Raw genomic sequence first — 5,722 nt, 5'->3', positions numbered from 1 at the left:
TTCCTACTGTTTATGATATGAATACCTACTTCTGTTTGGATGCACATAGCTGTTTGTTTGCTGAATTGGCTCCTAACAGCATCACAAAAGTCGACAGCTGTAAAACATTCTCTCATCAGGATTCGGATCAAACACACCAGTTTGTAGAGAAGAAGAAAAAAACGGCCCTACCTGCTAGATCTGGAGAGATTACATTTTAGCATGCAGAAACCTGAGCTGATAATAATATAATATTTTCCCACAAAGATCAAATGATCGGCTGCTATGGGTTATTAAACCTTACTTAGAGGTTAAAAAGTATATATTTTTTCACTCTCTCCTGGGTCAAATTTGGACTGACCCTCTATCCATCCATTCATCCATCCATTTTCTGCTGCTTATCCGGGGTCGGGTCGCGGGGGCAGCAGCTTCAGAAGGGAGGCCCAGACTTCCCTCTCCCAGCCACTTGTTCCAGCTCCTCCGGGGGAACCCCAAGGCGGACTGACCCTCCAGATCTTTAATTCTAAACCTTTTTAGTCCTGACGGTTTCACCTGTAGTCTAAAGTTGTATGTCTAACTAAAACTGAGTTGGGTCAGTTTCTTTGAGGGCTAATCAGCTACTTCTAATACAGACTATTTAAAAATGTCACAACTGGTGACCAGATATGATATCTGGAACTGACCTGAGACTTTTCTTGTTAAAACTATCCAACTCCTGACCAAACAGTTGTGACTTTGCATTTGAGTTAAAGGAAGAATACACCAGGTTTCAGACTGTATGTATATGCCAATTTACGTTGAGAAAAGTTTTCTCTGCACCTTTTACATTGTTGATGTCCTAATTTATTTAATATTAATCGACTGATCAATAAATGTCTGCAGTGGAAATCCTGGGGCTGATTTATAAGTGGCAAATGTCTCTTCAGTGTTAGACTTGCTCTTTGCATCTTTTCATAGCTAGTTTTAATCTGCACCAAGTAATCATTGTGTATCATACTTTATAAAAAACATTTTACACCAAGCAGTAAGACGTAAGACATCGTTTTCCATGCCGTAACTTCTCTTTCTGGGATTGCAATTACAAATATAGCTAGTTTCAGGGTCAGATTTTGCAGCATCACCTTTATATGCAAATTCTAATAACAAATCTCCAAACTCTTTGGAGTTTTAATTATTGTTCTTGGTGTTCCAGAGCCACCCTTCTGTACCGCAGGATGAATCCTGGGCGTGTTGACGCTCTCCAAACAAAGCCAGGCGCTCTGACAGCTCGCCGTCGGGATCAGGGTGCGGCCCTGGTAAGTGACTAGTAGATTGAAGATTAGAGAACCTTTGTTTTACAGATTGCATGTAAAAAAAAACTTTTATGTGGAGGATTAATTGCCATGCCCCATTTGCAAATTCATCAAAATGTTTATTTTTTAACGTCAAAGCTGTTTGTACTAAAAATCTGGGTAAGCTGTTTGGAAAGCCTGAAGCACTGACACTGCAAATACATCTATATCTGACAACCTTTTTTAGATGGACCAGTCCAAACCTGCGACTCAGGTGAACTTATTAAAAAGTGCTGTTTTTCAGAAAGAAATATTATTAATCCTGACTCTTCAAGAAGGATAAGCGTAGTGCTGTCAGGAGCCCGGGGTTCATATTATCAATGGCATTCTTGTCTGATTGTTGAGTCCCTTCACACATGCCTGGGCACATTGACTCAGCGAGCGCTTCAGTGAACTTGTAGGAGTTGCATGAGGCAGAAATTGTTCCAAATAAAATAAAAATGCTTCCTCCCTTAAGTCATGATTTAATGTAAAACAAAAACAACAAATAAGAGTTTTTTTTTTTATAAGTGGGGTACAAAGCTGCTTGTCCCTGTCAGTTCAGACTTACCTAATGCAGTTATTACTGCCTGCTCATTTCTCTCACTAGTGCCTGCAGGCAAAGCCAGGAGAGAGCAGGTTGGAGCAAAGCAGCGGCATAACTCACAAAGAATGAAACGGATCACATTTGACCGCCCTGTTAAAAAAAAAAAAAGAAAACGCCTCATAAAAGAGTAACCAGATCAGATCAAGTACTTGTTCCAGCCTGCTTTTCATGCGCACCGTTTCCATGCTGTACACGCTCTGTAATAAACCCAGGATGAGTGAAAACTGATGATGATTCATCAATGAAAATATCAGATTAGCACCAAAAACCTTACGGATTATGGAACAAGGCAGTCGATCTAATTGCTGAAGACTGGGCAGGCTATGTTTGCCAGTCTATGGATACGTGAACAGATCATAAAGGTGCATCTTTTTCTAATTCATGCTGGTTCCTACTGTATAAAAACATAACAGAACAGATCATGACATCAAATGGTCCCATGCTTTAAAGGCAGTGGTCCATCTGGTTTTAAATATTAAGCAGCTTAAACTTAAAAATTTTCCCACACAACTTTACAGTCACATTCAGTCAGAAACTGGGAAAGCAGCCAGGAAGCTCAAGTATGTGTGAGGAGCAAAACGGGGCAGAAAAGCCACCTGTCATTTCACTTCCATCTTAATGCTAAAGAACAGGTTTAATGCATCGTCTTGATTTCACATAAGAGTTAACAAGTTTAATTAAACATCAAAGTAATCCAGTCACTTCTTCACAGGGCCTGTGTTCTACACAGACTGATGTTTAACAGCTTTCCATTTCAGTCCAACTCTAATATTTTGTCACTATTTTTATATTATTATTATTATTATTTTTATTTTTTTTTTAATTAAAAAATAATAATTATTATTATTATTGATGTGCATGATGTGACTTTATTATTATTATTAAACCAGTGATCAGGCCCGAAACCTGGGAGTAGTGATGGACTCTGACCTGAACCTTCAGAGCCACATTAAGACAGTCACAAAGTCGGCCTTCTATCACCTGAAGAACATCTCTAGGATTAGAGGACTTATGTCTCAGCACGATCTAGAGAAACTCATCCATGCGTTTATCTTTAACCGCATTGATTACTGCAACAGCGTCTTCACAGGTCTGACTAATAAATCAATCAAACAGCTGCAGCTGATCCAGAATGCTGCTACTCGTGTTCTGACTAAAACCAGGAAGATGGAGCACATAACACCAGTTTTAAAGTCCCTACACTGGCTCCCTGTAGCTCAAAGAATAGATTTTAAAATACTGTTGTTAGTTTATAAATCACTGAACGGTTTAGCACCACAATACCTTAAAGATCTGTTATTGCTGTACCAACCGTCTAGACCCCTCAGATCTTCTGGTTCTGGTTCTGCTCTGCATCCCCAGAACCAGAACCAGACGAGGAGAAGCAGCATTCAGCTTCTATGCACCACAGATTTGGAACAAACTTCCAGAAAACTGTAAAACAGCTGAAACACTGGGTGCCTTTAAATCTCAACTTAAAACCCACCTGTTTAGAGTTGCTTATGGCTAAATTAGGGTTAAAGTGCGGGTTTTGATGTCTTCCATGTTTTTATGTCTTTAATGTTTTTAATTTCTTTTTATTTCTTTTCTACGTTTTAATGATGTAAAGCCCGGAAAACATCACAGTTAAACGACGTTTAACTAAAGTTCTACGGGGTTTAGAGTCCCAGTTGACGGCGTTCAATTAAAAACCTAGAGGTTGGAGTCCTTGTCAAATGGTGTTTTTGACTAAAGTTCCTGAGGGTTAGAGTCCCAGTTAAACGACGTTTAACTGAAGTCCTAAAGGGGTACGGGTTTTAATGTTTTTATCTTTTTTTTTTTAAATCTCTTTCTCTTTCTCACTGTTTATTCAACGTCACATTCTGTTTTTATTTTAATTATGTAAAGCACTTTGAAATGCCTTGCTGCTGAAATGTGCTATACAAATAAAATTTGATTGATTGATTTTTTTTTTTTTGTCTCTAATGTGTTTTTGAAGGAGAGCCGAAAGCGATCGAAGATGCTAACAGAGAAACGAACAGCGACACACCAAGCAGGTCGTCAAGCGACGACAAAGTCAGTGCAAACGAAAACTCATTCTCATTCTCATTCACAACAATATATATATATATATATATATATATATATATATATATATATTACCTTGTGAGTGAAGATTAAACACTGCAAAAACACAAGTGTTTAGTTTCCAGTTCAAATGCCTTGGTAAGCTTGAAGTAAGTCCACTTAGGAAGCAACACTGATTGTGACCCGGCAAGGGTCAATCAGTGTTGCTTCCTAAGTGGACAGTTTGATTTCGCAGAAGTTTGATTTACTTGGAGTTATATTGTGTTGTTTAAGTGTTCCCTTTATTTTTTTGAGCAGTGTATATTGATTTAAGTCAATAATTCCTTAATATTGATTAAAAAGTACTAGACTAGATTATTTCACATATGACACTGGAAATGTGTCTTGCAAATGTAATAATTAGTCAATATAGGAAGTGTTTTTTTTATCAATATTAAGGAATTATTGGCTTAAAACAAGCTCCTATATCTAGCTGAAAAGTAACTTGTAAGTTAATTTTGTCTTATATCAGGCGTAGTAATGTATTTGCACTAGAAACCAAACACACACAAAAAAATTGGTAATATTTTGTGGTTTTGCAGTGAACCGCCAGGAAAAACTGCAGATTCCATGCAGAAACACCCAGAAACTAAAACAAGACTCCCACCTAAAGCTGCTTCTGATGGTTCCTAAATCATCTCTCCAGCAGGTCGGTCCTGCAGAGATGACAGCTTTCATAAATAATGTGTAAAATTAGTGACTGCTACAACTTTGTTTCTGCCTCATTTGGTGGTTCAGAGGGGTGGGTTAACTTTAACCCGTCATTCCGTCTCCATCCTTACCAGGGAGTGGGTTGAAATGTTTTGTGAAAGAGGCCAAAAGTTCAGCTCAGCGCTTTTGACTTGCCCTGTTACAAAATATTAATATCACGTTTGCATTCCAGATATATATCGCAATAAAGTTGTAGTTGGATCACTTCAAAGAGGTAATCAGTGGTTGAAATCTAACCTGTCTCTTTGTCTTTGAGTCCTACATTTTAAACTTTTTCACAATTAGTCACAATACCAGTGTGAGAGATTTACTTCTTCACTCTCTTCTTCTTGTTGATGGATGAGGAAAGTAGAAATGATCTCCTGCTGTGAAACTATGAGAACCATGTTTCTGAAAAAAAAAAGTATGTATGTATGTAGGACAAATATAAGAGATGGGGTCATTTGAACCCTACAAACCTTTTACTCTCTCTGGGATCTCACTGGCGCCAGTTACATTTTCACAAGGATTTTTTTGTTGTGTGTGTTGTGTTGGGAACTGATGGTCTGACGGGACACACCTCTGCTTCCCCACTGTCTGACAGTGACATTTGCTGCACTCCTCCTGAGCATCATATTAGAACGCAGGAGGGTTAATAGAATCAAAAGTGGGCCAAACTGCTCTACAGTGCCCCCTGTCGTCAGGTAGGCCGAACCATATATCGCAGAGATATGATACCCCCCCAAAGTCTCTTGGTCTTGGTTTTAAGAATCTTAAACCTCCCATGTGGAGGAGCTGTGCAGTATCAAGACCCTAAGTGTCTTAGGGTCTTGATACTGTCTTTCACCAGAGGTTTTCTTCTTGCCACTCTTCCAAACATGATGGTGTTTCTTCACCAAACCTCTGAGGCCATCACAGGACAGCTATATTTGGACTGAGGTTAATCATAACAAGACGGATTGTATTTGCTAATTCTGTAATCTTTGAAAGCAGTTGGTTGCGCTGGATTGGAGGCATTTTGAGAAAGGAG

The 5,722-nt window shown here is 38.7% G+C and overlaps 1 long non-coding RNA gene across 1 annotated transcript; it reads left to right on the top strand.

The window, feature by feature from the left end:
* The first annotated feature begins 786 nt into the window (after positions 1-786).
* On the top strand, positions 787-5,442 carry LOC145552158 (uncharacterized). Its single transcript, XR_014088107.1, has 3 exons — positions 787-1,274; positions 3,875-3,951; positions 4,545-5,442. It is a non-coding gene; the product is annotated as an uncharacterized LOC145552158 (long non-coding RNA).
* The last annotated feature ends 280 nt before the right edge of the window (positions 5,443-5,722 follow it).

The sequence above is a fragment of the Poecilia reticulata genome, chromosome 7, assembly GCF_904066995.2.
Source record: "Poecilia reticulata chromosome 7, P_reticulata-male-v2, whole genome shotgun sequence".
NCBI classification, from domain to species: Eukaryota; Metazoa; Chordata; class Actinopteri; order Cyprinodontiformes; family Poeciliidae; genus Poecilia; species Poecilia reticulata.
The sequence above is the reverse complement of the archived record's forward strand: the minus strand, read 5'-3'. Positions and strand labels throughout refer to the sequence as shown.